The sequence below is a fragment of the Serinus canaria genome, chromosome 4 (assembly GCF_022539315.1).
Source record: "Serinus canaria isolate serCan28SL12 chromosome 4, serCan2020, whole genome shotgun sequence".
In the NCBI taxonomy this organism is placed as follows: Eukaryota; Metazoa; Chordata; class Aves; order Passeriformes; family Fringillidae; genus Serinus; species Serinus canaria.
The window spans coordinates 32,387,165-32,402,450 of record NC_066317.1 but is presented as its reverse complement, the minus strand read 5'-3'; the positions used below and the strand labels follow the sequence as shown (position 1 = coordinate 32,402,450).

Here is a 15,286-nt window from a genome sequence, read left to right as displayed (position 1 = left end):
AAGTGGCAGGACTTCCATCTTCCAGGGCAGCACTGGGCCTGCTGGCTACTGCCTCCCTTCCTCCATCTTCCATGGAGCTTCTGCTCTCACTTGGTATTTCATCCCCTTGTTAGCTGCTTTCTGAGGAAGCTGTAGAAATTTGTACTCTGATTTTGTGAAGTGCCTGAGTATCTGATAAAATTCAGTTCTATTCAGGACAGTGCTTTAAATAGTTTCTTTCATTAAAATTATCTTCCGGCAAGTGTTTCATAGGCAAGTTTCTCAAAATTTGGAAGTATATAATTTACAAAGACTGTGTAGGAAGTATGTCCATGCAGAACATCCAGCTCATTGCAGCAAAACTGCCAGCACACACTGCCTTGTGTTTTCCAAATAGCTGAATTGATGATCTGGTTCTTTATCACAGGTCAGGCTTTGTTGCAAGAATTTGCCCCAGGTGAAAACATGTTTGAAAGTGCTGCACAGGAGATGCTGGGCATGGTTAACAAGCTTGCTAAAAATTATGCAACATTTCAGATATACAGGGAAATAGAGTTTAGAAGAGAGACAAAAAGCAGAACATCTAGATGCAGTTTTGATGCCTTCTGTCAGACACAAAAAGATTCAAAGGGAGAATCAGATGTTTGTTTATTTTGGGGGGCCAACAGACTGACAGGTTAATGGTTTTTTTGAGCAAAGTTGTGGTCAAAGAAGTATAAATGATAAACAGGTTCTCTGCTCCCATTTCCAGAAAAAGAATATGGACCTTTATTTATGACTCTGAATATATAGTTTTTAATACCCTTTACCATGGATTACTCTAAATTGCTTTTTGAAACAAAGGAAATGAAATGTTTTTGGCACAATCAAAAAAAACCACCAGCTTTTCATTGCACCCACCTACTTCAGATGAGTCCATTTGCTTCTTCTTCTGCACAGCATGGAGAAGGTTTGTTTATGACAGGAGGAGTAACCTGATCAACAAAGCCCTCCTTGTCTCTCTTGGCTCATATCCACACTGATGGTGTGCTGCTGTTTTCCCCTTTGCAATCGTCCCCCCCTGCTCCAGCCTCTCCCAAGCTATGAAACTCTCCCAAGTTTTTATTATGCTGTTTATGTTGTTTCTTAATAAAAGCTGTCTGTGTAAACATGTCCTTGAAAGATCCTATTCAATGTGTGCTTGAACTTATGGGTGAGAGGTCATATAGGGCTTGTAGAAATGTGGCTGGCAAAGTGAAGATGTTTCAGGCAATAGAAAAGTTGAAAATGTAGCTATTGCATGCTGCTATTCAGCCCTTTTCATTTAAAGCTGTTTTTATAGTTTTAGTTCATGCAATTTAAATGTCAGCTTAGCTTACACATCTAGAGTAAACTTTCTCTTGGTGATCAGCCACCACAGACATTCAGCAAGAGGAGACACTGGGTAACACACTTTGTATCCTTACTGAGCCTTGCAGCCTCTCACTTGCCTCATTATTTGCTTCTCATTATTTGTACTACACTTGAAGATATGTATGGAAAAGTCTTCACGTCTTTCTCGAAGACCAGTAAAAATTGTATAATGAAGAGATTTAAGAGACAGGACTGGATTACCTTCTCTGATTTTTATTTCCATTATTATTGTGACTGAAAAGTTTGAGGCTCTTCAATTAAGCTTTGACTTATTATCAGTTTGGGCACAGTGGTTGTCACCTGGATGTCAGTCACTGTGCTGATATGCCTGTAGTTAGACAGGTGCTGAAGTAAAAGCCTGAAAGCCTCACCTAAAACACTGGAGGGTTAATGAAAAGCCTCCCATTGACTTAAATCAGCTTTGGGTGAAGTACTTTCAAGTGATACTAAGGTGCAATGCATGTCTGAACATCTGCATTTGTCCAAGGGACAAATTAAAAAGTCATCTTCAGCTGCTTCTTACAGTATGGTTATCCTCTTAAGTTCCTCTGTGAGTTTTACTCTGATGTATTTTCTTGACACAATTACAAGTTAAATGTGTCCACTGGGCTGCCTGGCTTACTGATTTAAACCAATTTGCTTCACAGAAGATTGAAGAGGGTACTAGCAATTTATCACTAGCTAAAGTATGGGCTTTTTTTTGGATGATGATGATGATGATGATGACGGTGATGATGATGATGATGATTACTACTGCTGCTTTTTTTACTTTATAAAAAAAAAATCCAACCCAAAAAAGATCACTAACAGCCTGACAGCATAGGTTAGTTTACATCTGAAATTCACTTCAAACATGAAGGAATCTCAGCCTGCAGCACAGGCTGTGCATTTACCTGATAGAGGTGCACCTTAAGCAGGAATATAAGCAGTCATGAATAAAGCCACTGCAAGACACTGCTTAAAACCAAGTGTCTTCAGAATTAGATAAGGGCACATTTAATTCAACATATGGAAGCTTGAATTCAAATATAAATGATTTTTGTAGTGGAATTTATACATTCAGATAACCAAGGGACTTAATGAAACCATTTCCAGGTTCATGAAGGACAGGAAAGTGATCAGGAGTAGTCAGCATGGGTTCTTCAATGGGAAGTCATACTTAACCAACCTGACACCCTTCTATGAAGATGATTATCTTACCAAGCAAACTACTAGCATGGTAGATGAGGGGGGAGCAGGGGATATTTTCTATCTTGACTTCAGTAAGGGCACATTTAAGTTTGAACAGCAGCCCCATTCTCTGAAAAAGCATTTTTACTTTGCAAATCTTTCAATGCTGACACATTGTCATGTGTTGCTTTCATTAACCCATTAAGAAAGATCCAAGTAACCTTTCATATAGAAGTATTGCCATTTACTTCACTCTGTTGACCAAATTTGGTGTAATAAGCTTTTAGAGAGACCTTTTAAACTATATTTGGGTTATACTAGCACTGTTAGAAAAGCACTGAATATAGTAGTAGCTTGGTGCAGTTGTACTCTTCCAAGTTTGGGGGAAATAGATTGGGAGCTATGCAGGTAAAAGCATTTTTTATCAATACTCAAGGAGGGAAAATAATGGAAGAGTCAAACTTGCCTGCTACATGTGGCATCCAGCCACATTATCAATAGATTGGGCAACAAGTATGTCTGAGCTAGGCAGTGCCACATGGCCCAACATTTATGGAGCACAACCAAGAGTTGTGGCAATGCAGTTTTAGTCTCTGTGGAAATATGAGGGGAGAGTTGAGGCAAATTTGCAGGCCAAGAACAGGCCTTGGAGACATGGAATCTGAATGTTAACAATTTTGGTATTCAGAATAACCTGTAGTAGGAAATGTAGGGCAATTATCAGTTCCTAGGCTAAGCTGTACATATGTTTGTCAAAGTACATGTGTTTGTCAAAGTTTGTGTTTGGGGCATTTTTAATTTTTAAAATAAAACAGAATTATTTGAATAGTAAAATCCAGTTTAGCATGGTTCCTGTGTTAGACAAACAACTTGTTATTGAAAAGTGCTGATAGTACAAATTATTCTTTTGCCACTCTAGAGTTGGATGAATCTGAGAGAGTTTTGATTCCTCTAAAATACTTTGCTTAGTAGGTACGATACATTTTTTTTTTTAAAAGCTACAGATGAAGCAATGATTCTGATGATGATTTATGCCATGTTACTAGTTTTGGTGCTAGCCCTGTCACATGGGGTATTACCACTTGATTTCTTGAATGGTTTTCTTAGAAATGTGGTGCTGTTGGTACAATGACTATGATTACAGTTAGGCAAAAAGAAAAAAGACCCAGACAAAACCTCTCTGCTCAGAACATATATTTTTATATGATTTCTTAAACCATACCCTCTCTTCTTCAAACACCACTCCAACCTGTGTTTTTAGTTTAGGGTAGCACAGAGACAGTTTTGATGCCTTAAAAATCTCACTGAAGGCTTCTGCCATTACTGACCCATGAAAGCTATGCTGATTTTTCAGTGCTCTCTGGAAGCAGATCCCTGCTAAGAGGAGTATTTAATTATACTTCAGAGTATTCTGCTGCTGTACCCTATAGTCAGCCAGAATTCAAGATCATATGAACCTGCTTTGATTAGACAGAAGCTGAGATAAACACGTTCTTTATGCAATGTACCTAAAAACACCTTTTATACAGTGCTGTTTCCAGAACAACAGGAAGACAAGTTCCAAGCGAGCCTGGGTTTAAGAAGCTCAATCTCTGCTTCCTTCAAGTGTTCTGTTTGCAGCTCTTTACACTGACCCTCTGCATTCTCATTGCAAGCAGCCACTGCTGGGATCTCTGGAGTGACAATCACACAGTGCTCCTGTAGGGATGGTACAGCATTAGGCAATCCCTCTCCCCACCTTTCTCTCTTCCCACACCTACGCATCACCAGCACTTGTCAGACTTAAAGGTGAACTAAGCTGTGGCATAGATCCAGCTTAAGAACAATAAACCTAACAATAAAGAAGGGATTTGAATGGGGGAATTGGTCCAATTTGTCAGCTGGTTACACAAACACTTGTTCTGGTGTGAAGGCAGAGGTTGGTGGGAGGAATGAGTGAGTGTCTAGAGATGGGAATGCACAGTGCTTGGGCTGGCATGGCCACGTAAACATATTAGTCAAACTGCATCCTAACTTTTTAATAAGGAAAATACTTCTTAATCCTTCAGTGTTAGCTCTGACCTGCTACGAGGTCAACTGTTTGGGGTGGCCCTCATTGTGTGAGCTGCTGGTTCTGCCAAACAAAAAGGCTTGGTTGGACTTTGTCTAGATCCTGAGTACTTGCTGTTTAAAGGAGCCTTCTCTTGTCTTAGGATTTAAGCTTTGCATTCTGACAACCATTTTTGCTTTTCCATATAGAAACACCTCTCATGCACCCTGTGCTGTGGAAGCTGTTAGCTCTTTTCCAAGAAACATAACAATCATGGAAGTATGCATTTTCTAGTAAACTCTACAACCATGTGCAGTGATCTGTGGCGTGAGTCTCTGGATTTCAAAACCTGGTATTTATGTGGGTTTTTTTTTTCTTTCTTTTCTTCACCTGGAAACTGTGTGGAAGAAACAGATTGTTGCAGGGCTACATCCAATGGGAAAAGAAATGTTTGTGCAATTGAGAGAAAACTGAATTCAAGAAACTGCTGTGGTCAAGATTCCGTTGATTCTATGTTCTATGACTAGGTTAAGCAATGTCACTAGCCCGGATATTTGAGCTTTCTCCAAGCGTATTCTGGCATGCCAGTAGGTTCAAACTGTCTTGCTTAAATCAATCACTTTTACCAGCAATTACTGTGTTGAATCACTGTGAACTTTAATTTTCACCTCACTTTCAAAGTTTAAACTTGGAATTGCCTTGATTCAGCTAAGCTTGACTTAAAAAATCATATATGACTCAGCCTGTATGCTCCCATATAAAGTGCTCAGAGACTGATATGTGATACTCATAAAATCAGAGAGCTTATTTACTGTGTTCACTGAAGCTCATTTGCATCAAATATTTAAAAGTTTGAACAGCAGCACTTTTTGAAAGAAAGAAATAATAACTAAGATCTGAAATGTGAAATTGTTTTAACTAAGGTTTTAACTGAGATATAGATGTGCACTTTATATTAATATCCAGTCTGGAGATCTTTTAACTGAATGTATTAGCAAACATATATCTGGTTTCCACAGTAAAAAATTTGCATATAAATGTATATTAAATGCATATAAACCCATTGTTAGACATACTGGAAAGATTACTTTGAATAAAGTGACTGAATTAAAAATCTAGAGGTTTTTAGAATACAGTAACTTCTTGACTTTTCCAGACTTTCACAGTAAAATATAATTTGACTTTGATATAGTGTATTCTGTCACATTTCTAAAAAGAAATGGCTGTAGCCTAGTATTTTGACTAACTGCTGCAGTGATTGACAAGGGCATTGGCCAACCAAACATCTCCCAAAGCTGCAGCCACCTCACTGGCCAGGACCTGAAGGGCTGTGGGGTTCAAACCAATGAAAGCATCCAGACCAGGTCTTTCAAATGCCCAATATAAGGGAGGGCTTGGAAAGTAAAAGCTCTCCTAGCCACACAAACAGTAGGGTGAGTGTCTCTGTCTCCTGTGCCTCTGCTGACAACCAACAGCCTTTTCCTCAGTAAGTTTGCTTTCATAAGATGGATATAAAATCTAGGAGATCAAAATGGAGTTCTTCTCTGGGTTCACTCTGAAGGTTGCCAGAGGAAAGGGTAGTAGGAGGTGCTGATTTTCCTTTGTGCTCCTGACCTATTGGTATTTTGCTAACACTGGTGTACTCCTGGGTCTTGTCATTTTATTCTGTGGAGTTTTGTTTCATGATTTTCCTTCTGCTCTGTTCCTTTTTAAAAAATATGTTACTCTTTCTGGCCAGCCTTTGAGATGATCTTACCAGCTCTCTCACTTAAATCTCGCAGAGAATTTGATAGCCAGTTTTCTAAAATCTAAGATTTTTGTTACAGTTGTGGAAGGTAACTGTGTCTGACTCACATAGTATATGAAATGAACCCAACACACTTTAACATGACTTTTTAATAGTAGAAGTTGATTGTCATCACCAGCCATTCATATCACAGTCTTAGGTTTTTCCCTGCTGATCACCCTTGGCAGCTTCTTAGAATTGCTTTGTATTTATAATTTGTGATGCTGAAAGTTTTAAATGTAATTCAAGGTTACATTTGATAGAGTCAGTATTAAATATCAGGGCCCTGCTGTGAAGCCTACAGAAATCCATAGGAAAAAACTTGCATTGCAATGTAATCTGTGCATTCTTTACTGCATTGAACATTCATGGAGTTTCTGCATATGAACTATGCATTTTCTTGTGTCCTGATTATTTCAGAAAGCCTGCTCAGAATTTTGCTACCCCTTTTCAATGACAATTAGTGCACAGCCCTGTAGATTCCTGGATTTGGGGTTTTGGAAAAAAATCTTCAGTTGCCTTCCCCTAGACAAAACTGGGAAGCTGGGACAGATGAATCTGCTGAGAAATAGAAGAGATAATTCCAGCTGATTAAAAAAAAGCTGCTTAAGAGACTTTTAGGTCTTTCTAACTTGCAGAATTATTTATATATATATATATATATAAAAATTTATATAAATTATATATATATATATAATAAATATATATACTATATATATGAAATATATATTTATATTTATATAAAATATAAATATATATATAAATATATATATTTATATTTTTATATATTTATATATATATAAATATAAATATGATGTAATGGACAGAATGTATAGATGTAGTGGACTGTTCTCCAAGGGACAGGGTATCTACACAGACAGCCTACCTTTGAAGTAATGGCTTTTTTTGCAAAATCTTTCTTCATGAACCTGAAAGAAATACTTCTATATCCAAGTAAGGTAAGGTCAATCTGCTAGGGCAAGTGCTTGTAATGAAGTCCCATTACAACAATTATGTCCAAAAGAAGGCAAGAGAAAATCAAAAGTCAGTGAAGGTGAAAAACAGTAAGAAGCTGGTAGAGAACTGAGGATAAAAAAAGTAGCTTTGGCAAGCAAGTTACTGATTTAGTGCCAATGTTCTTTTTGACTATGGGTTAGAGAGAGAAACAACATTTGCAGCTATCTCCCTTCCAGGCACCAGATTGCAAAGAGAGGCAACAAAGCTTGCAAATGCTTTGGTAAAGTTCCAGTGTGGTGAATGGATCGGGAAAATGTGTAATAGCTTCACTGAACACTGAAATTGGAGTTGAAATAATAGCTTTTTTTTCTTTTTTTTTTCCCAAGATCAAAAAGAAAAGTTAATTCAAGGAAATACATGGTTTGGGTTGTATGTGAACACCAGTTTTGAACTTTGCAAAAAAAAAAAAGTACACTGTTCAGGTTTATAAAAAGTTTTAATTTTTTTTTTTTCAAAATCTTGATAAAATTGCTATTGTGAGATAAGAAAATTGCATACTGCCATGAAATGTTCAAAATTATTTGATTCAGCTTTTTCTAATGAAACGTAGCATTTTGATAAGCCTATGAAATTAAGCCCTAAGAGGCATCTAAAATCCTCTCCTCCCCTCTGGAAAAAACCCCAATGTTGGCTGAAAAAAGCCAAATTTTATGAATTCCATGGTTCCAAATAAATGACATTTTTGGGGATTCTGGTACTTTATAAAATACCACTGAACTTCTCCAGTTCTTACACCCTCTCATAACATCCTAGATGTTCCATGTGACTTCACAATAAATTACAACCTTTTTGATGTAAATGAATGCCATTTGTCTTCTTCCATAATTTTGTAAGGTCCCTTTACAATAATTCCACAGAGAATGGGACTGCAGAATTAGAAAAGGGTATGGAGTGTCTATAACAACCTTCTACGTTCTCTTCCTAAAGAGGTAGTAACTCAAGTGAAAAACTGCATAACTGGAGGCACTGAGAAGGAAAAATAGTAGGGAAGCTTGGGAACTTTTAATAATTTTTAGACCAGATTCATTTTAGAAACTGTAATAATGTTTGTTGCTTTAAAAAGTAAGTTTGCAAATTCCCTAAGATCATTATGAATTCAGAAAAAAACAGAAAAGAAGTCATATATCTTCACTTTTTAAAAACTAAGGTGAATATTAGAGAAATGCATTAATCCCTTGCAACTGATATTTTTCTTTTCAGTAAGTTAACTCCTGTCTTTGTGCATTTTTCCACATTAGTTCTCACCACACACAGAGGTCACATTCTTTTCTGTGATTTTTCACAAAAATACTGAGGTACAGTATCTACTGTACTTATTCTCTGGTACTATGTGTATTAGAATGTTTATTTGAGGAAGAATAAGCAGAGAGATGTGTGGGTGACAGCTTTGTTATTGTAGAAAGACTAAGCTTGAGAAATAAGCAGTAGTCACCATGGCAATGAACTTAAATCACCATGTACCAATGTAAGGTTTTTAAAATTCAATTTTTCTTTTTTTTCCTTTTGTTATTAGTTGTAACATACAAACAATGAAGGAACAAGTGAGTGTTGAATTACAGTCCAATTGTTCTAACTACATCAAGCTCCATGCACAGATCCTGGGGTGCTGGAAAATAAAGAAAAGGAAAAACTGAAACAGAAGGGGCAAGAGAAAAAAAAAAAAGAGAGTAAAGAATGAGAGAGAATAAATTCATAATACTTTATTTTTTCAGCAGATACTTAACAACTGACTTCACTTTGCAGAAATTAAATGCACTTTTCTACTCATGGCTTAGTTTCAGGCATATGACTGAATGTCATAATTCATCCACTGAAAGCTGGGACAGTCTGTTTGGGCTCTTCATAGGTCTAGTGGTAAGCCTTCAGCTATTTCATAAAGTATTCAGTTGGATGAGAGCAGCTGACAGGATGTATACAGAACATGCAAGTTGTTCTGTCTTTAAAGCTGAGCTATAGTATTAATGAATTTTTAGTGGGACAGCAGTATCAATCAGTAGTCAGTAAAGTAAAGGTGATGATATGATTTTATGTATCTTCATATATGCACATGTACAAGTGTGTGGATTTAGAGAGAGATTAGATAGAGATATAGACAGATATGTGCACAGACACAATGTTATAGGAGAGTTTTTCTTGTTTTCTTTGATGTTAATGACCAGGGGTGCATAACCCTGTAATGCAATGCTCTACACAGATGCTCTCTGATTGATTACCCCACCCCTGTACAAATTTCCCAAGATCGATTTTTGAACCATAACAATTCTTATCACTTACTCTTTTAGGAAACTGAATGCACTTCAGATCCAAGGCTAGCTTACTGCATCTCATTTAAATTTGACCATACCTATTGCTAGCATTTAGATTTGTTAAAAAAATTGTGAAAAAAAAAGAGAAAGTGAAAAAATTGCAGTATAAGATTCCTAAAAATGCAGCTTCCCAAGCTGGTGTGCTTTCCTCTTGGCTCTTTTGGGGACATACAATACTAGAAGAGACCACCTGGGATATCCATTCTAGCCCTCTGCCATAGCAGAGTGTTTCTTTGTTGTACATGTGAGCCTTCCTGTTGATTTTGTAGGAACAAATTTCTGTGTCTGCCACAAATTGAACAGTTTAGTCAAAAGCACTAGAGGTAATCAAAAGTAGCTACGAGATAACAAATTCCTTTTGTATTACTAACAATTTAATTTCTGTGTGTCAGCTGAAAAGAAAAAAAACCCATAGATTAAGCATTATGAACATTGTGGCTCATTCCAACAGGTGACATAAATCCTGTTTTACGATACTAGAAGCTCTTCCTTAATTTTTTTAATGGAGAGAGAACCAGACTATGCTGAATATGTATACGTGTGTGGAATGAAATGTAACAGACTGGAGAAAATATGAACTTTTCAGTCCATTCCTGAAATTTTGATGCTGACAAATGGTGATTTGTCTTTGTTCGAAATGCAACTCTTACAACATTTTGCAAGATCAAGCTCTAATAAAATATAACACAGCAATTAGTAACCACATTGACAGGGAGCTGCTGGAAGGCATTTAGATGCCACTGTAATGCTATAATCAGCACTCAAAAAGAACAGCTATAAAGAATGTATAATTTAGTTAAATTGAGGAAAGTGCATATTTTTATAGTATTACTTTCTGCTTGGACTTAAATGATTATTTATAGAATCAGGACTGTCAGTTACTAAAATAAATAAATGTAACCTGTCCTTCATCTCCTTTGTTTCCCTGGCTACTGTGTGTGCAGTGCGTCAGTGAGGACAGTAATATCTGTATGTCCAGCCTACTGCCTTCTTCCCTCTTATCTCCTTTATTTGTGGACCCACAGGTGATATTTTCCTTTTTTTCCACTGAACCACTGTTTTCATTATACTGACAAGATGCCATTGGGTAACAGGGAAGGTGGTTGCTGAGCTTGGTGAAAACGATTTGTCACAAGTCCATTGGCCCCATTGAGGGAAAATTGATTTCTCTGCTTATCAGTGCAGAATCCAAGTGGACAATATCTAAATTTTTACAATTGAAAATAAATCATTGATCTGATGATGACCACCAGGAACTTTTCTGGATTAAAACCCACCAAATCAGTATTTTGTATCAGTTATGAGAGGATGACACAGTTCTAAAAAATCTAAGCAAAATAGCCATTGCTTTTCTTTTAAGGTTACAATTAGTTTCTTGTTATGTACCATAATGACTTAGATGGTTTCCTCACAAATCTTTTATTACTTAAAGGTACCCACACCCACAAAGCCCTTTGAACTGAAAACAACAAGAGGTTCATTGCAGGCTGAGTAACATGAATCCTTTACTGATGACGGTTTTGGGGCAAATAGTTCATAGACTGATATGGGAAGTCGCAAACTGATGGGTAAAAAAGAGGCTTTAAAGAGAAGTTAAGATTTTGATCTAAAAATTCATACTTTTTCTGTTTTCAGAAAAAATTAACATTTAAATTTAATGTAAATTCCAAATGGTTAGAGTACTCAAATGGTAAATCCAAAATCTTAAGTTTTTAGATTCATAAATGTATTAACTAACATTCAGATAGTAAAGGTTAGGAAATCATGCTCTCAGTAATATAATGTGAAAAAAACCCAAACCATCCCCTACCGCTTCCACAGGGATTTATTTCCTGCTTTATGACTTTTCTGAAAGCTTGGATAACTCATAGGAAAGAGCAAAGCAGAATTTATGGAGATAATGTAACTGTCTTACCTGTCTCTTCATAAATAGATTGCATTCATCTTAGCTTCCCTCTCCTTGATTACATTTCATATTTTAAATTATTATTATTATCCTAAATTATGTCCTGTTTGAAATACAGATTTTTCAATGCAGTCTGGCTTGCATCTCACTGAGGTGCCTAATTGCCTTTATACTGGAAGAAATTACTTGAAAATCTTGTGTTGTCTAAACCCAGACTGATTCATACTTAAGGAAACATCTAGACAAGATTATTTTTCAACATGTAACACAAGGTAGGAAAGTGGTACAAGGTCTGAAGACTATGGAAATTAAATCCCTCAGCACCTAAAAACCTCCTGTTAATCCTGCAGGAAAAGGCCTTCAGCATATCAGGATCTATATCTAAATACTCAATATTTCAGAAGGAAAAGTAAGGATTTTAGGTGCTCAGACTGCATTTTTCCTGATCACCCCAGGTGGGACTGTAACTGATGCAGCTGAAGAGCCCACTGGACAACAATCCAAGGAAGGGGCTTCCCTTCCAATGGAAACAAGACTTTTGGTTCAGGGCTAAAGTATTTTTCAAACATTTAGTTCATTTACCTACTTCTACTCTTCATTCTGTTGCTGAAAACCAATCACTTTCTACTCCAACCAAATGTTACAGTAAATCTCAGTACTACTCACTGTCTTTGCTGTTCAGAGTAATTGGTTATAACAGCATAGCAACATTAAAATATGCAGCACATGCAGCCTTGTCTGTCACACCCCTAGGCTAACATCAGAGTGGGTTAAGGTGCAACATAAATCAGCCCAGAAGTGGAGTTTATGAAATTTATGCCTCCAAGGCAACTTTTTTCTTTTTTCCATGTGTGGAGGGATAAAAAGAGCCGAAGGAGAACGAGTCTGGAACAAGACATGTTTGCCTGGCTAAGTCAGTGTGTCTCAGAAAAGGAGCAGGCAGCCTTGACACAGAGCCATAAGATTCTTGTGTTCACTTGCAAAGTGTCAGTAGCTCCAAACTCAGTCTTGTGTAAGACCAAGAAAAGTTCTCAGTAGTAACTGCCAGGAAAACTCCAGGTTATCTTTAATTCCTAATGGGAGGGGGACCTAAATATTCTATTAAACAGGATGTGTTTGTTAAGTCATATGAAACTCCTGATACCTTGCTTTAAAAAAAAAGAGGCTTTGTTCTCCAAGCATGTTTGACTTCCCATCACTAAACATTTTTGCTCGCTTGGTTTCTTATTGGTGTTTCTACCATCCTAGTGGAAAAAAAGGTCATAAGATTGTTTTCTTATGCTAAGCTAATATACTGGGGGATGTAGACTGGGGGATGTTTTCTCAGCAGGGAAATGATTATTCTGAAAACAATGGATTTTTCTTAATGACATCTAAATCCTCATAAGATACCCAGAGCTTCAAGCCAAACCATCCACAGCATGAGTTCGACTCTCTTCCATCAGTGACTGTGTTGATAACCATGCTAAAATTATCCTTATTCTACTAATAGGTTTATAAAGAATAATTAGACATACCCAAAAGCTAGCATAATTAGTGTGCTGAAATAAGCCCTTCGTGCACAATGCCCGTCTATGTGCTGGTGAACACTGCATTTCTCAGGGAGAAAGGCTGTGTGGTGCTCTGTTACCTGTTCCAGCAGTTGTGAAGCGTGGCGTGGATTAGGGCTGTGCCATCACTTGCACCTTTTTGACTCCATGAGCTGTACACCAGCTGATAAAACAAGTCAGAAATTATTATTTTAGGCAACATGCAACATGTAGCAAAGAGGGACTTTCAATTATTTCGCCTCAGTTTTTGTAAGTGCAAATAAATGATGGAAGTCTGTAACATAGCACTTAGCATTTTCCTGTCTAAGAGCTACTTTTGATTTCAGTCCTGCCTCAGTCATTTAGCTTTAGGATGCTTCAATGCCATTAACTGAAATGAGATAGGTTACATTAGGCAAAAAGATTGCAGCAGTTTTCAGGGAAAAGCATGCTAAAATTCCATTAACTTGCTAGAATTGAACTTCTCTGTTGAACTCTAACTCTTCAAAGCTTCCTCTTGATATGCTTTTATAAATGCAAGACTCTGGCTATGGTGTTTTAAATAATACTCATTTAGAACTTTAGATGTGGTTTATAAGTATTTTATTGGGAATATTTCCATTTATCAGTCATATATGTTATTGCTTAATATGATTATTTAATGGGACATTTAAGAGATGCTACTGACTATAAATTCCATAAATTCCCCAAATCCAGCTGTTTTCATCACTGCAAAACTTCTGTTATTTTTTTACCTCTGAGTTTGACTGCTGTAGCTGCTGGAATTAATGAACAGAAGCAGGAATATTTTAAATCCTAAATTATGACAATCCATTATTTTAAAAGCATTTTTCTGTGTGAGATAAGTATTGCAGCAATATTTGTTTACTCAGATTGTGAAAGGTCAGGGACCAACTTTGGAGACTGTACTTTGCCAGAAGAAATGACTTATTCATAAAAATAATTTTAAGAACAATTCTTCTTTTGTTTCTACTTTCACCTTCTTAAATAATTCTAAGAGATTAGAATAATGTATTTTTTTCTTTGGAAAAAAACCTCCTAAAATAATCTTTAATTATTCTAAAATTTTACTTCAATTTCCTTATTCTACAAACTTCTGCCTTCTTCACTCAACTCCTTTTTCAAAGAAAGCTCAGGGGACTGTAACTCTACTAAAAATATAGCATATGCAAATCTCCTCTTATTTTAGACTGTATTTTGTGCAAGACTTTTCTACAAGTAGGTAATTCTTTCCTTAAAAGGGTCTAAAACCAATATTTTGATATTGATATGTCTTAATTGTACTGATTATTTTATTAAGAAAAAAAAAAAAGAGAGGGAAATAAATTGATTTTCAGGGCCCTAAGTTGCACAAAGAAATCTTATTTCATGTAAAAAATATGTCCCTGAGTACTTCGATTAACAATGCCTAGATAGGAATTGAAGCAGACCATTGATTAAGTTTAGTTTTATATTATTTTAATCATGTCAAAACCATAAAAAATACAAATAAATTCCAGATTATTTCTCATTCTTCTATGGTTGTTAAAGTCCACACTTCTCTGATGCAACCAGCACTCAGACCGAAGAATATAAAAGCATCCAAGGTTTTTTAATCTCTGAGAGCAAGCTGTTGCTTTAAAAAAAGTTTAGCCTCATAGTTTGTGGAAGTCTGGAGTTCATGATTAACATAACTGTGTACCTAGTTAGTTTTGCAAAATTATTTTAACACAGGATGGTGTACACTTCTAAGCAGTAGAAAGCAGAAAAGCTTTTAACATTATGTGTAATATATATCTGTACAAAACTGTTAACTGGACTGTACTGATTGCTGATTTTGTTTCTATGAGGGTATTTAAGTATCTGTCATCCCTAAAAGTTGTTGGTGTTCTGATGTGTGGCTACAGCAAATGAGAATTTTTCAAGACAATGGAATCCTATGCCTTATTCTACAGTAATTTAATCAAAGGGAATTCACCTTTTAGACCTGGTCTGAGAAAAATTTGTCTGAAGTCATCTGGAATAGTCTAGCAAGTATATATGGCCAAAGTACCATAGAAATAGTAATCTCCACACAGAGAACTTTCTGAGCTGCAGTTGTCTCATTTTTTTCTGTTCTTTATTCCTACAACAGAGATTAAGATATCTCCACCTGTATTTCTGCCAAAGTCT

General features: G+C 36.3%; 1 long non-coding RNA gene across 1 annotated transcript in view; it reads right to left on the bottom strand.

Annotated features, from left to right (window-relative positions):
• Nucleotides 1-15,286, bottom strand: part of LOC127059594 (uncharacterized) — an 876,248-nt gene that overhangs the window by 363,311 nt on the left and 497,651 nt on the right. The gene's annotated exons all lie outside the window — the stretch shown is intronic.